General features: G+C 41.0%; 1 protein-coding gene across 5 annotated transcripts in view; it reads left to right on the forward strand.

Annotated features, from left to right (window-relative positions):
• The first annotated feature begins 9,998 nt into the window (after nt 1–9,998).
• The window catches only part of RALGPS2 (Ral GEF with PH domain and SH3 binding motif 2), a 297,768-nt gene continuing 291,671 nt past the window's right edge, over nt 9,999–16,095 (forward strand). For 3 of the 5 annotated variants that reach the window (XM_034778255.1, XM_034778258.1, XM_034778256.1), the window contains exon 1: nt 10,000–10,208. The gene's annotated coding sequence lies outside the window, so the exon portion shown is untranslated. Of the gene's footprint in view, nt 10,209–16,095 lie in introns of all 5 variants that reach the window. The other 2 variants (XR_004646742.1, XM_034778257.1) reach the window with 2 other exon arrangements.

Raw genomic sequence — 16,095 nt, forward strand, 5'->3', positions numbered from 1 at the left:
AAGATAACCAAAACTCAAAACAGTATTTAAGGTAATGACATACCATTAATGGCATTGTAGTATTTTCTGTATTATCCTTTATGCCCTTCCTAATTATGGAGCACAAGTTGCCCCTCCATAATTAAAATTGCATTTGCATTTCAATTGTAAACTTTATTTTTAGCCCCTCTTCTTAAATCACAAAAATATCCATGTCCTCTAAACTTTCTGTTTCAGTAAGCCTACCTGAGGTACTGCTAGGTATATAGCCCATATTCCAGACTGGTGAGCGCCTCACAGAAAGGGAGATTTTAATATTACCTTGTAAATTAACTTTTTGCAAAGGAAACTACAGCTCTGACAGCCCTACCCTTGTATTAATGTATGTGGCTATGGTGGTTTTATCTAGAAGCATGTTTCAGAGTTCTTAGGTGGTTTTTTTTTTTTTTTTTTTTTTTTAGGTTAGTGTTTGTTTCATTTCAGGTTAAGCCTCTTTATTCAGGCTGAGATAGTGAGGCCTGTTGTTAGTAATCAGCTAGGAGTTGAAGCAACCTGCAACAACTTAATGAAGAGCAGCAGTCCTTAGGAAACTCCAACTAGTACAGAATTCTGCAACACCAAGCTACTGTGAGCACATCAGGCTTGTCCTCTACTCTCTAGACAGGCTTCTCACAGAATATTGAGTCAAGTCCCAGCTCTTGGTCCTTATCTTCAAAGTGTTGAGTGGCCTCGGTCCAGCATATTTAAAAGACCACCTAAAGCTCTAGGATGAAGATTGTGGTTGACAACTTTGCTTCTCAGGCACAGTGAAACTTTCTGCCATAAGGGTAAAGCTCATCTGGGCAGAAGATAGATATTTATTTGGGACTGGTTTGAGACTATGGAAAGAACTCTCATGGGAACTAAGGACTATCATACACTTCACCAACTTCTGTCCAAGTGCAAGGTGCACTTCTTAATTTTGTCACAGAATACAGTGTACATTTAAAAAAAAAAACCTAACAAATTACTGTGGTTCACTCACTGTTCTCCCCTGGGTGTGTGAGAGAGAATGAGTATCACAGAGAGAATGAACCAGATATGGCAGATGTTAGTCATGTTTCTTAATGCACTATTGGAAGGTCCTCAGATAGGTGATGGGAGTGGTTTAAGGACCTGTAAGAATAGAATAGCCTAGAATCTATAATTAGTGGACTCCTTTGTGAATGATTTTTCTGGTTCAAATCTAAAAGATAGAGCTAAAAATATATTGGAAGTTTTTCTCGTGTAATGTTTCTCCTAGTTTTAAAATATGTGTCTTTTTCTAGTAGTAAATTGAATGGGATAAATCTGGCAGCTAGAAACTGGGTCAAAGGAGGCAAACTTTCAGCATTTTGGAGGTATTAAATATTTATTGGTAATGTTTTTTAACTTGATAGATTTTTATTAGTACATATTTGTATAAAGCATTAATCAGAAACTTCTCCCCTAATAATGAGTGGCTATCATTATATAAATAATGTTAAAGCACTGTTGTTCCGCACCCTCACTATATATGGCCATATTCTCAGGGGATGAGGGGGTGGGACAGACAAACAAGACCTTATGGAAACAATGTAAGATTCTACCCCTTCATGTTTTCAACATCTGTCTACTTTACATTATTTAGGACTTGGATTTCACATTCTTCAAATGATAAATTCCCATGCATGTCAATGGAAGAGGATCAGACCAAACAAAATTGCTTTATAAATGTCAATTTTGGCCCCAGCCTGGATCAGAAGAGAGTAAAAGATGGCAGGCTAGAAATAGGCACATTATATTTTGGAATCTGCTTGTTGAGAGTGTTTTGAAGTCTTTCCAAAATATACAGGAAGAATCTATTCCATGTAGAAAGTTCAGCAGCTGTCTCCAGCTGAGACACAGTTATGAACACTAGACCTTTCAGGCCAGCTGCTCTGTCAGATGATTTTCTCACGAAACAGGCCTCACTCACATAAACAGTGGCTTCTTATTATGTCTTTTTAAAACATTTTGTTGAAGTTTACTTATTTAATACAGAAACACTGGCAAACACTGATGTAAGATATTATGGGGTGATGAGTAGCCAACCAAGAGCATTCCTACCTAAAGTTGAATGTTCAAACCTCCCTAAATTCCACATACATAGCAATCAAACTGAGGGTATAGTTTGGTCTGGAAATTTGAGGTCATTTGGTCAAGGGGTTTCTGAGAAACCCCCATATCCATCAGAGCTATCATCTTAACTTTGCATTTTTTGGATTGCTAAGGGTTGTATTTTGTTTGTTCTTGTAACGCTAATGGTCTTGTAGTGGGTGTGTAAGGAGACCTTAACTGCATTTCCTAGCTTTCCAGCATTTTAGTGTTCCATGTTCGGGAAAGGCATGAGGAGCACTGGGGACTATGGAGCACCTGGAACCTTAACTCCATGTTTAGCAATCTTTTTTGCATGTTTGTATGCAAAGAATATTTTATAACCTAACTCATGAGGAGCAAAGTGGGAACATAGCCTCAGAGTAATTACTCCCTTTAGCCCCAGCTCCTGATAAACCCTTCTCTACATAGAGTGCAATGGCATCAAGGAAGATGGCCCACAGGCTTTTACTCAGGGCTGTGGACCAAGATGTTCCCAGGGGCTGCTCTACATACTGTATAGGCAAACAAGGCAGCTGACTAGGGTAGACGATTCTGACTACGGCGACAGGGGGTTGGGCCAAATCTGAGTGGCACTGCAACCCCCATGCACCAGGTCACAACGCCACTCACTCAGATTTGATCTGGCTGAGCCTCGATCACGATGGAGGGGTGGCTGTGACAAACCTGAGTAAGTGGCACTGTGACCTGGTGCTTGCTCCAGCCTCTCCTTCTGCCCTAACCACTGAAGGAGCAATGCATTGCCTCAGAGTCTGATGTGCCCCTCTGGGATGTGCATCCCCCTGGTTGAGAAACTCTGTTAGGTGGTGGTGGTGGTGGTGATGGTGATGAGGGCAGCATACTGAAGGTTTGCCTAGGGTGGCAAACTGTCTTCTTGAGTGGCCTCTGGACATACAGGCTACAGAAACTGCTCCCTTGATTATCCCTGAAGGCCTTTGGAGGTAAAATGTTAAAAAAAAAGTAAATAGAAATTAACCAAGGTATTTATTTGATTTAAATCTGACCAAACAGACCATCTGCATCCTACACAGCAAAGCCACTCAGTACCATGTGGCAGGGGCCTTCAGTGGAGTCAAGCCAATTTGGACCTACATTTTCAGAGGAAGATTATTAATTATGGGTAAGAAATTATTTTAGATTTGTTTTGCATCATTCTTCCTGAAAGCTCCCAGTGTTTTGCAAGTTAAGGGAAAAATCATGCTTGCCTTATTCATGCAAGTAGTCCCATTCAGGAATCATATTCACAGGAAGTAGGTTGGGCAGGGCAGAAGACCAGAGGCGAGAAGCATCTAAACTGAGTGTACTTGCCTCTTGTGGCTCTCAAGGAACAGTGGCTTAAGGAGATAGAATCGTAGATTTCTTCTGGGCAGGGGAAGGGAATCAATTCCATAATGGAACAATTATTTGGAGGAACTTCATGGAGGATTACTGCCATGCAGGGGAGAGTGAGACTCCTAGTATTCTTGTGTTTATTTGTAGTGCAGTTGCAAGTAATAATCCTTAGCACTTCTATAATGTCTTCCATCCAAGGATTTCAAAGCACTTCATAAATACTAAAGGCTGGACTATGATTGACCCTTTATGTGACTGTACAATGGTGGAAAGGGAATAAGGAGCTTTCCCAGGACAAGAAAGAACTGCACTCCTGCCTTGAGGGAACACAGGGACTTCTACTGAATTGTTCTGTCTCCTAGGAACTATTCATCCAAAAAGGAGCGGGGAGTAGCCAGAGCCAAGGCTCTTTCCTCACCCCCACATGCTGGTCATATAGAGGTGAGAGAATTGCACCTCTTAAAGGGTGAGGCAAACTGAGCTTCCGACAGTGCAAGTGAGGGGCTCTGGGAACCCTTCTCCCTCTCTGAGGGAGAATGGTTCCTAATGCTCCTACTGAAAATGTATATCTCTGCACCAACCCTTATGATGAGCTAAGTGCTATTAGCATAATTTAGCCCTAATGAATTAGGCCTCACAACAATCCTGCAGCACTAACAAGAAATCCTATCACAGGTACAATGTAGATTTGTCCTTGATTTATGCTTTTTTCTGAGATGTAACATTTTTCATTTATTAGCTAACTTAGATCATAAATTAAAAGAAAAGGTGTTTTTCCAAGTAGCTGATTCATCACTACTTGTGGTTAAAAAGAATGTATAGGAACAGATGGCAGGAAGACAGGATTTAAGCAAGGGACAGATGCATCCACATTAGGGAGCTTGGAGGATAAATCTCTTGATAATCATGTCTGCTACAGGAATTCACTTGGTTTACTTAGGTGGTGAAATATGACTAGTTACAGCAATTAGCAACTGCTGTTGTGTATGTTTGGGATATTGCTCCCTTGGATGATCACTAAATCCTATTACAAATAGAGTCCTTTTTCCATAGGGCACATGATTTTGGGGATGCCAGTGTCTGCATTCTTTATGGTAAGGATGTGTAATTGGACCCACAGTTGCACAGGAAAGCCTCTACAAAGGCTGGGGAAACAATGCTGTGGAAATGTCTGATGGAAGACCCTCTCAAAAAATATGGAGAAAGCTGACTTTAGAACTAGCTTTTTAAACATGTCCTTAAAAGAGGGGGGAGGGGAGTGCATGCAATATGAGGAAGATAAAAAAGAGAATGAAATGTAACTACTGTTGTATAACCAAAGTTCCAGCCCAATCTTACAACTGAAGGGCTGAGAAATAACTGAACATGTATCTAAGGGTATGTTCTCATTATTCACATGACTCTTAGCTAGGGTGACTAGACAGCAAATGTGAAAAATCAGGATGGGGGTGAGGGGTGATAGGAGCCTATATAAGAAAAAGACCCAAAAATCAGGACTGTCCCTATAAAATCGGGACATCTGGTCACCCTACTCTTAGCAGTTCTGAGCTGGTATGTTTTTCTATCAGGGACAGTCCACATTTCCACAGTACATTACAACATATTGCATGACCAGTTCTGTCTGATCCTTATGAGGGCCACATAAATTGGGAAAGCTCCTTATTTCCTCTCCTCCATTGTGCAGTCACATAAGGGTCAACTGCAGCCCAGCCATTAGTGTTTATGAAGTGCTTTGAAACCCTTCAATGGAAAACATAGAAGTGCTAAGAATTAGCAACAAAGACTCCCACAAACATATCAAACCTGTCCTCTGCCCTCTACCGTGGCGTCTCATAGAATTTCAAATCAAATTCTTAGTCCTTATTTTTGAATGCTCCATGAGCTGGGCTCTGGGTATCTAAAGATCGTCTCATGATTTGGAATGAAGACCATGGTTGACAACTACCATCCTTGGGTAGTGGAACTCTCAACAATAAGAGTAAAGCTTGTCTGTGCAGAAGACAGAACTTTCTCCGGGGCGGACTGAGACCATGGAATTAACTTCTCCAGGAACTAAGAACCATCATGAACCGCACTGCTTTCCACTACAAGTGCAAGGCACATTTCTTTGACCTTGCCTTCTCTACTATAAACACATAGCAACAGATAGATTTATATTTTAAAAAAATAAACTACCAAAAAAAGACACTCTACTGCACACTCTTCTCCCTCTGGGGAGCGGATGAGAGAACAAACAGCGTGTGACAGATTTGTAGTCATGTTGCTTAATGCACTGTTGGAAAATGCTCAGATACTACAGTGATGAATGCAGTATAAAAACCTATCTAGCATTCTCACTTCTAACTGGGAGACCTGGAAATAGTAGCATGGTGCACATAGTTCAAATGTACTAGTCTGTGGCTGACTGGCAACTACTGTATTGTGTCAGCCTTAGCAGACATTGTTAACCATTGGGATAATCTTTATTATTAGCTTCATATTTTACTGAATTGAATGAACACTGTACTGTGATTAATGCAGGAAGAATGTCTTCCAGTTTTTACTAAGGACTACAGTCGATGTGTATTGTATTGAACTTAAACATACTCAAAAAAAAAGAAAAGAGGAAGATTCTGATGATGATATCAATAACTCATGGATTGCTCTGGGTCTGGTTGCTATTTAAACTAAAACACAGACAAGGCCACCAATGAGAATCATGTACTGGAAGAGAAGTAGGAATGTGTAAGACTAAAAGTCAATGACTATTTATCTTTCCATGGCACTCTGAATAACATTCCATTTACATTTCTTACTGCAAGTACCTTGTATTTTGCACCTGGAAACACACACACACACATTTTATGTCCGCTAATGGAAACATTAAATTTTCAATTTATTTGATCATGTTCAATTACAGATATATTGATAACTTCCAACTCAACAGGGTATGGATATAAATTCTCATTCCTCAGAGAAATAGTTTTGAAATATTTTAAAGTATATTCATTAGTTGGATAAAATAATATTTGTACTTTGGCAGTTTTGAGGATAAGTTGTAAGAATAATGCAGCACTCAGTTTGCAAGGAGGCCATGTCCCTTTTGGATTTGCCAGGATGATGATACATGAAAAATGCAGAATAGTTATACTTCTGCACAAAATGCATAACCAAACAAGAAATCATAGAAATATACACTTTTGATATTATTCAGGATATGCATGTGTCTGAGAAACAGCTTCTGAGATGCTACAATAATAAATTCCTATCCAGAAGAGTATCTGGCTGCTGGATAAATAAATAGATTAGATTTATAAAAAAATATTTTTTTCTGTGATATATGTGGAATATACAGAATATGATGTGATGGTGGTGTACTATAAATGTTTTAATCGCTCTCATTTGAAATGAGTGGCATAACTCAGTTGTGGCTTTGCGAAGCATGAATAAGAGTAATGTGGTTACATCAGATTCATAGCAGTAAACCTTTGTAACACTATACTTTCATGTAGTTGTGTCCTCTCTGACATTTCCTATCATTCTGAGTGTTAACAGTGCAACTTGTAATGTTCTGCTAAAGTAGATTTTTGTATGAAAAGTTTAATATAACAAAGGGAAAATTAATTGGCTGGTGTACACTGCTTAATGTAATTTTAATTTAAGAGGGAAACTTTAAAAAAAAGTTTTTCTTCAGATCTTTAATTAACAGTTTGTCTTTGTTAGCTAAGATTAATGTTGACAATTTGGCAGGGACCTAAATGCCACACCTAAATTGCATAAAATGAAGCTGATTGCTGTAGCTACAAGTTAATATAGAGAAGTGGCCTGTGATGTGAGAATGAAGAAAATGATTCTTTCTGCGATTCCTTACCAAAGACTCAACCAGGAAAAAGTAGTAATCTAATGCTACACACTTTCTCTGCTTCACTGTTCAGCTTCTATCTAGAACCTTCCTCAAATGGCTCCTGTAATTGTTTAAGTACCAGTCACCTAGTCTCATATCAACTCCTAGCCCACTTTTGTCCCATAAAATATATTTAGCAAGAATTAACATTTAACATTAGATTATAGATCCAATTTTCACCAGCTTCAATACTTGTCCAGATTAAGTCACCTTCTGACTGTGTTCCACAGTCTAATTATGTCTTGTGTGAAAAAGTATCTCCTTTTATCACTTTTGGATTTACCACCTTTCATTTAATTGAATATCCCCTTCTATTCTTGAAACAAGGAGAACAGGAGCTCCCAGTCTACTTTGGCCAGATCATTAATTATTTTGTATATTTTTGTCATGTCCCCTGTTATTCATCTCCTCTAATATAAACAATCCTAGGCTACTCAAGAGTTTGTCCATGCCTCTAATTGTTCTTAGTGACCCCCTATGTATCTCTTATTTTTCAAAATCCCTTGTGAAATGGGTGATAATATTCCTGTTGAGGCTGCACCATATATACAATGGCATATTTTCTGTATTATTCTTCACCCTATTCCTTATGCATCCTAACATTTTGCTATTTTTTTGTTTTTACTCTACCTGCACATTGATCAAAGATCTTTATTGAGCTGTTGACAATAATGCCCATGTCATTTTCCTAAACTGACACAATTAATTTAAATTCCATTACATAGAATCATAGGACTGTAAGGGACCTCGAGAGGTCATCATGTATAACTAGTTTGATTTTTCCCTCTAATGAACATTAATATTTATAAATGCAAAGTAATAATAAAAAGTTAACTTAATTTTCCTTCATGTTGCCCATTCATCTAGTCTGGGTAGGTTCTCTGAAGATTTCAGTCTTCCATGGCCTTGACTAACCTGAATAATGTTATGTTATCTGTAAATATTGACATCTCATTGCTTACCTACGTTTTCAGATCATTAATAAATATATTAACCAATATTGGTTCTAGTACAGAATTGAATGACATTCTGCTGCTAACCTGTTGTCATGATGGAAATTGACCATTCATTCCTATACTGTTTCCTGTCTCAGCCAATTTTTGATGCATGACAATACTTTACCTCTCACTTCAGACTTAGTTTCCTCACTGGCCTCTTGCGAGAGACTTTGCCAAAGGTCATTTGAAAGTCTAAATAAATTGTCAACCAGTTCTCCTTATCCACTATTTAACTGGCTCGTTCTAAGAATTATAAATGCATAGTGAAGCAAAATAGTTATCTCCTCCCTCAGTGAAGGAAAATGATTTATAAATATTTTCAGCTTTGCTCCCCCTTGGATTAAATATTGAATATTTAATCACTGTGCTAAACTTGGTTGCAGTTAGAAATCTGGTGAACCCTTCTTTCAACTCAGGCCACTGCATTGGCCTATCAAACTGAAAGCCTGGTGGAGAGTTGAAATTTGGTATTTAATTTTCCTTTCATTTATGCTGGTTCAATATGAGTCAACTTCTGACACTGTGCCATGTGACAACAGGAAGGACTGCTTTCTTCTAACACCAAACACAGAACTTTTATTAGTATCAGGAAAACAGTATTTGCTTGTTATGGTGCAATCCCTAACATCATTCCCTCTCATTTTCTGCTTTAAGGGGTGGAGCTGGGGGGCTTCTGTGTGGAATCTTCCCCAATCCCTTTTCTGCTATAGATTTTAAAAAGTAGTGCACATAGCCTCATAAAAATCATGCCATGCTCCATCTTGATTTACTGTGAGCTGCTCAGACAGAACTTTTCATCCTGGGACTTGTCGTCTCTACAGATGCTACCTTTCTCTTTTAGAAATGATGTGTATATATAGCAGGCCGGCCAGGGTTTGGATGGTAGTTCATGGATTGGCTGGTGTATGTACACATTGCTGACACATCTCTGAAATGAGCTGTGAACTAAGCAATAACTGACTTCCGTGTAGCAGAGAAAAAACAGCGAGTTAATTAAGGAGAGAGATCAATGTTTGTAAAGCAGGCCGAAGATGAACAGTGGTGCTGCAACTAGGGGTTCTGGGAGTGCTGCTGCACCCACTATCTTGTAGTAGTAGTAACAAACACCAAATACATGATTTCCATCATCAGCACCCCCACTATAAAAATTGCAGCACCCCTGAAGATGTATGAATGCAAAGGATGAGTTATTAGAGGCACTCAGGTGGTCTGGATCAGAGTAGGCAGGCTCCCCACGGGGCGTAAGTGGAAAGGGGCCCTAACAAAAGCAGCCTGAGGTAGAGTCCAGAGATGGCCCTTCCAGATGTGCCACATGTTTAATGTATTGTGGACTGGAACCTGCCCCACTGAACGCGAGCGATGGGGAAACAATCACAGGCGAGGGCTATGCGTAGCTACATTTCCCCCGCTCCTTCCTTTTTCTCTGTGGCGACCAACCGCAGCAAGAGGGTGCGCGCGCCTCAAACCCTCTACCCCCGCAGGTGAGCGCGAGCTGTTCCCACTGCCAGCGGCGGTTGGGCAGTTGCGATCGTTGGGTCTGTCAGGCCGGGCGCGCGCGTAGTCACTTGCGCCGCAGACGCTTCAATCGTAGGCCGGGGCGCGCGCGGTCGTTCATCACCCGGCGCCTGCGCGGATGGGCCCATTTCCCCCCTTCTACAGAGAGAGGAATTTATGCGCATGCGTTTTCTACCTTCCTTCTCTGTTTGTGGTGGTGCTGCTGTTCCCTCCCCCCACCTCGGGTCAGGTAGCCGCTACTGAATGACAGTAATCCAGACCCGGTGAGCTGCAGCGGCGGCGGCCCCGAGCGCGGGAGCCCGCCTGGCGGACGGAGTGATTCCTTCCCTGCTCCGTCTCCTTCGCAGGTAAGCCAGGGGATGCACCCCCGCCACACACACACTTCCCCGACGTGAGGGAGGTCGCCGGGCCGGTGCCGCCTCTCCGGGGAATTGCGGCTGGGTATTGTCCAGTTCCTCCGCTCTCTGCAGCCCTAGAAGGAGGATAAACCGTCGCTTGGATTCCGGGCCGCAGGGTTGCAGGGCGGGGACTGGAGGCGCACGGTCCCCTCCCAGATCCGGGGAAGGTCCGGACCCCCCAATCCGGACCCTCTGCAGTCGGGACGGGGTCACTGACACCACCCACACCCACGCGTGTGGTCCCCCACGCCCAGAGACACGCCTGGGCGACGGGGGAGTTGGACTCCGGCCATGGCCCGTGCTGGCATGGGGCGCGCGGTGGGTGAAACGGGGGTAGTTACGGCATAAGCCCCGCCAGGCCAGGGCAAAGCGTGCGCTGTGGGAATGGGGCTGGAACGCCCAATTCCCGCCCGTGTGTGAACAGGCCGGGGGGACCGACCATCTCCTAGGGTGGGATGGGCGTATGGAGCGTCCCCGACTCAGCCAGACCACCTGCCGTTTGAATGGGGCTGCGCGATGGCGAGAGGGGTATGATGTGAATAGGGAACATGGATCAAAAGGCACGTGTTTGGAAGGTGGGCTACCTTGGCCTGCCTCCCATGCCGGACTAGAGGACCCACAGTTTGAAAGGGCCTGAGCCTTGGCCAGGTTAATGCGCCGGTGTTCCTGTTAATTGGTCTGTGTGTGTGATCATTAGATGGGGATACACAATAGCTCAAACCGGGTGCGAGTAAGAGCGTGCACGGTTTGAATGAAGCTTTTGCTTATTGACAGCAGTATGGAATGGTCGGTCTATGTTTTAAGAGAATTAGAGCTTTTGCGGTTTTAATGCATTAGTTGTGAGGTGTGGGTACAGGGTAACTAACTGAGCCTGTTGGTGAGTTAAAGCACCCAGGGTTTGAATGGGTCTTTGTGATCATGAGATGGGGTTATGGAGCAGCTTGGGTTGCAAAATGGATTATAGCATGCACTCTTTGAATTAGGATGGGTTGAGGTGGGTTTGGAGTGCTGCACTACCATGGAGACTTTTATAATGAAGAGGGAAAGTTTGGGTGACAGAATCCTGAAGTTCAACACTCCTGATGCCACTGGCCTGCACCTGGAAACCACTGCAGTAGAACAGAAATAGGTGTTGGGTTATAGACACTAGTCCTTTTTGGAGATGTGGTTCTGGGAGGGATGTGTAGGCTAAACAAAGAATTAGATGCAACTGTCTCAGGCAGACTAGTGACAGACAACCATTTGCTCTTAAATGCGCAGTTGGAGACTACTTCAGTTACTGTTTCACACAGACAGTCCAGTATATTCAGAGAGCTGCATTCTCAGAGGCAATTTAGCACAGCTGTTACTTTGTTTGGATGATAGGGGGAAGGGAAAACTGTGCTAATATAGACGGAAAAGAGGCAGATAAGACACTGGATTCCAATCAAAGAGAAAATAAAGTGCGAAAAACAAATATCCAGATAATAGAGAATTCATAAACTCTTGCAGTTCTCCTGTTTACTGGGTTCATTTCAAGATTGGCAGTTGCTATAGGGGACTATTTTAATGATAGTTCTTTCTATCTGTAACAATCTTATCTGTCCCAGTTCTATGTTTAAATTTTTAAATAAAATTGGCACATTTTTCAGTCCATTAATGTAAGGTATTACCATCATACCAGTTGTAACTGTGCCTTTTTTTTTTAACTCTACACAGTGTTGTAAACTCATAATAAGGAAACAAATGGTAAAATTAAAAAAATTCGTCTCCTCTCATGTTCTTTTGAACTATGTTAAATATATACTACAAGCTTTACAATCCTTAAAAATAGTAGGACTTTCATGTACACCACCATTTCAACATGTACTGTACTGACTTGGACCCTGATTATATCATATGGTCTACATATGGACCATAACTCCTATGATGTAGAGCTTCACTTACTCCTGGGGGAATTCTGTGCCAAAAAATTAAAAGTTCTGCACACAATATTTTAAAATTCTGCATAATTTATTTGTAAAAATAATGAAATATAATCATGCCAGTTTCAATTATTTTGGTAATTTATTTAAACTACAATACAATGGATGGAGAATGGGAGTGAGGAGCATTGGAGGAAATCTCCATGCCCCTTTTGTCTAATAGTAATGTAGCTAGGTTTTTCCCTTTATTTCTAGTTATTAGTCAACAAGTATATGCAGCCATAACATCAGTGTTATGCCCTAGGCAATTGAAAGAGCAAGTGAGGGTTGGGGTGTCAAACTCACAATTTATATTGGCTACTGACCATCTCCAGAAAGGCCAGTAGTAAACAGTTCATGGATCACATTGATAGGAAGTTTTTTCAGCCCCAAAATTTAGATCAGTTCTAATCACTAAAGCACCATAATCATTTATAAGGCCATACAGTTATTTACAAAAGGCTCCTTTACACTACTCTGGCAATGTAAAGGAACCTTAAAACTTGTGCACCCATTTTTTACTCCTGGGGGAATTCACTAAGAACATTGGGAACAATTAAATAAGCAGGCTGCTACATTCTGCTGTGCCCCATGCCTGCCTCCTCAGAAACACCCTGAAGCCTTGCCCCACTACTTCAGGCATGCTGCAATAACGAGCAAGAGGGGCAGAATGTCTGTCTGTCACTGGCATGCATGCCCTGCCCCCTCAGTGGTGATTGGTGTCTTCCCACGCTTGCCCTGTCCTGGCCCCCCACCCTCCTGGGGATAATTGATGTCTTTGCTGGCTGTTCCGGGTGCCAGAACTGATGTGCCTGTCCTGCTGGGGAGGAGTGCGTGACCACTCTTGCAGCTTCTCTTTCTGCCACGTCAGAAGTCATTTTTCCACTGGGAAGCAAAAAAAATCTGCAGGGGACATGAATTCTGTATGCATGCAGTGGTGCAGAATTCCCCCAGGAGTATCTATTTAAGTTAATGGGGCTCCATGCTGGTGCAAGAAGCTGCTTGTATAGATCAGATTGTAGCATCAGGGTCTAGTGGATAAATAGTAGTCCCGGAGTTGGTATTTCTCGGTCTTTTTCAGAAGTACTGCCCCTTGTTTTGAAGCAATTTCTATGGAAAAATGTTGCATTTATCTGAAAATTTTATTTAATAACACTATACCACTTTCTTCTGCAGGTGAATCATTTACAAATGCAAAAATGTTTGCATTTTTTAGCCCCCTACCTACCTCACTTACTTTTCTTTGCCATTTCTCTGTACATAGAGGCCCTTAGAAAAGGAGAGGCTACTTTCTGGTAACTGTTGTACGAGAGTTGCCTCTGTGCATTCACACTTTCCTTCTACCTTGGGGTTCTTAACATACTATTTGGCTCCATAAGAAGGAACTGAGGTGTTTGGTGGCCATACTGTTATATATACTCAGATGTTGAATGCTGATGTCAATAGAGGGTCACCATGTAGTCCCAAAGAACACAGCTTTGCTAGGGATTCCAAGAGCTTGATGCCATTGGGCGCCAACCCCCAAGTGGGAATACACAAAGAATATCAGTTGCCAGCAGGGTGGATTTGATTTAAGTCACTAGTTAGGAAGACTCGATTTAATCATGGATTTCTACATAAAAGTGCATTCTTGTTGGTTGTTATAATCTTAATACATATTCTTCACAACTCAGAGATAGTGGTAGGTTTCATTTTTAGAAGGTACACACTATACATTTTTAAAGTGATTTATTTTGAAAACTTTTCAGATTAGTTTTATAGCTATATCAGAAAATGAATGATTGTTTGGTTATTTCATTTACCAAAGATAATTGAAGCAGATATTTATGAAGTCATTGGGAGGTGAACTATCTCCAATTCAACAGGTTAATCGTTAATATTTGGAGGATTTTCTTGCCATGCTGTATTAGGAGGAGAACATCACCGGACAGACATTTAAATTTTTATTTAACTAAAACAACAACGTTATATATTCTGGATTTTTTTCTTCAGAAACAAACATACAATATTTAAAAAAAAGAACAGGAGTACTTGTGGCACCTTGGAGACTAACAAATTTATTAGAGCATATTAGTCTCTAAGGTGCCACAAGTACTCCTGTTCTTTTTGCGGATACAGACTAACCCGGCTGCTACTCTGAAACCTAACAATATTTTAACAAAACAAGCATATGAATTTTGAAATGTAGTTAAACATTCAAGTTTTTTAAAATCAGGTTTGTTTTGTTAAAATCGTTTTTAACTAAAATAATTGAATGAAATATTAAAAAAAAAAAAACCAAACAAATTAAATCATCTCTGCTAGCCAGGTCAAGAGGAGAAACTTAAAATATTGGCTTCTGCAGCTAACTCAGTCATTTTCACCTTCATTTTCATGTTTGCTCATAATCTGGAAAAAAAACAGACAAACAAGCTTCCTTGCTTTTTCAGGTCCCAAACGATTTCTCAATTTGGAATGAATTAGTCCAAAGGAAGAAAATATTCTTTCTACACCAGCAGAAAAGGCTACTGCTGTTAAAAGTGAGATTATCACTTCAACAGTCTCTGAATCCAAGTGCTTAAGGGACTTCCACCAGTTCACTGGTGTGACTTTCTTTAAAACATCATCAGCAAACACATATTTCTTGAATGGTTCTTATTCCCAAACTGGGCCTCTTTTACGGCCTGCTGCCATTATAGGTTTTCTCTTCTAGTGAGAGAATGGTATGGTAGATCTCAAATCAATGAAGGCTACACTCAGAAGGACCTCAAGATTTCTGGAATATGCTGCTCAGACAGTTCCCCTTTTGTTTCTACTGCCTGTCCCTCCCTTCTCACATTTATCTCCAGATTTCTTCTCCTTGTCTAGATCTATTTTGCACCTAACAATCTTCTATTCACTGAACTTTTTGAAACTTTGCACTTTTAGAGAGAGGTAAGGGATTGACTCTGTGTACACAAATTTGCAGAGGGACGATAGGGTTGAGGTCTGTTATTTCTCACTTCTCTATATTTATTTATTTATTTAAAAACATTTTTGCTGTTAAGAAGCATGTTATCTTTGGAGGCACAAATCCACAGTTTGAGAACTGCAAAACTAAGCATCTCTGATGGTATCTTCTAGACCAGTGGTTCTCATAGCCAATCCGCTGCTTGTTCAGGGAAAGCCCCTGGCGGGCCTGGCTGGTTTGTTTACCTGCCGTGTCTGCAGGTTCGGCTGATCGCGGCTCCCACTGGCCGCAGTTCGCCGCTCCAGGCCAATTGGGGCTGCGGAAAGTGATGCGGGCCGAGGGATTTGCTGGCCGCTTTTCCCGCAGCCCCCATTGGCCTCGAACGGCGAACCGCAGCAAGTGGGAGCCGCGATAGGCCGAACTTGCGGACATGGCATGTAAACAAACTGGCCTGGCCCGCTAGGGGCTTTCCCTGAACAAGTGGCGGACTGACTTTGAGAACCACTGTTCTAGACTGAGCACTGAGTCCCATTGGGTAGATGGAAAGATTAACCTAAATAATCTGTACAGAAGCCCCTGGAACCCTATAAGATTGGGTCCCTAATCCATGAACTATTGAAACTCTATTTACAAAACTTTTCATAAACGTTACATGAATATATTGTCTCATATTATAGAATTAGAATTTATAATCCCTATTCCATGATGAGATATCTTTGAGCTATCAAGTACCTTAATTAACTATCTTTAACTATATTTTTCCTCAAAAAGCATTTGATCAAAAAAAATCCAAATTAAGTAAAAAAAAAAAAAAAAATCTGATTGTTTTGATTTTTTTTTTAAATCATTGATTTTTATCCACCCTGGTTACCAGTAAGTAACCTGTTTTTTTTTTTTTTTTAATTTTATTTTTGTCTTTATTAAAATGGAGTTTTAGGACTTTTAAGATCCCTATAAATAAAAT

Source organism: Trachemys scripta, chromosome 8, assembly GCF_013100865.1.
Source record: "Trachemys scripta elegans isolate TJP31775 chromosome 8, CAS_Tse_1.0, whole genome shotgun sequence".
NCBI lineage: Eukaryota > Metazoa > Chordata > Testudines > Emydidae > Trachemys > Trachemys scripta.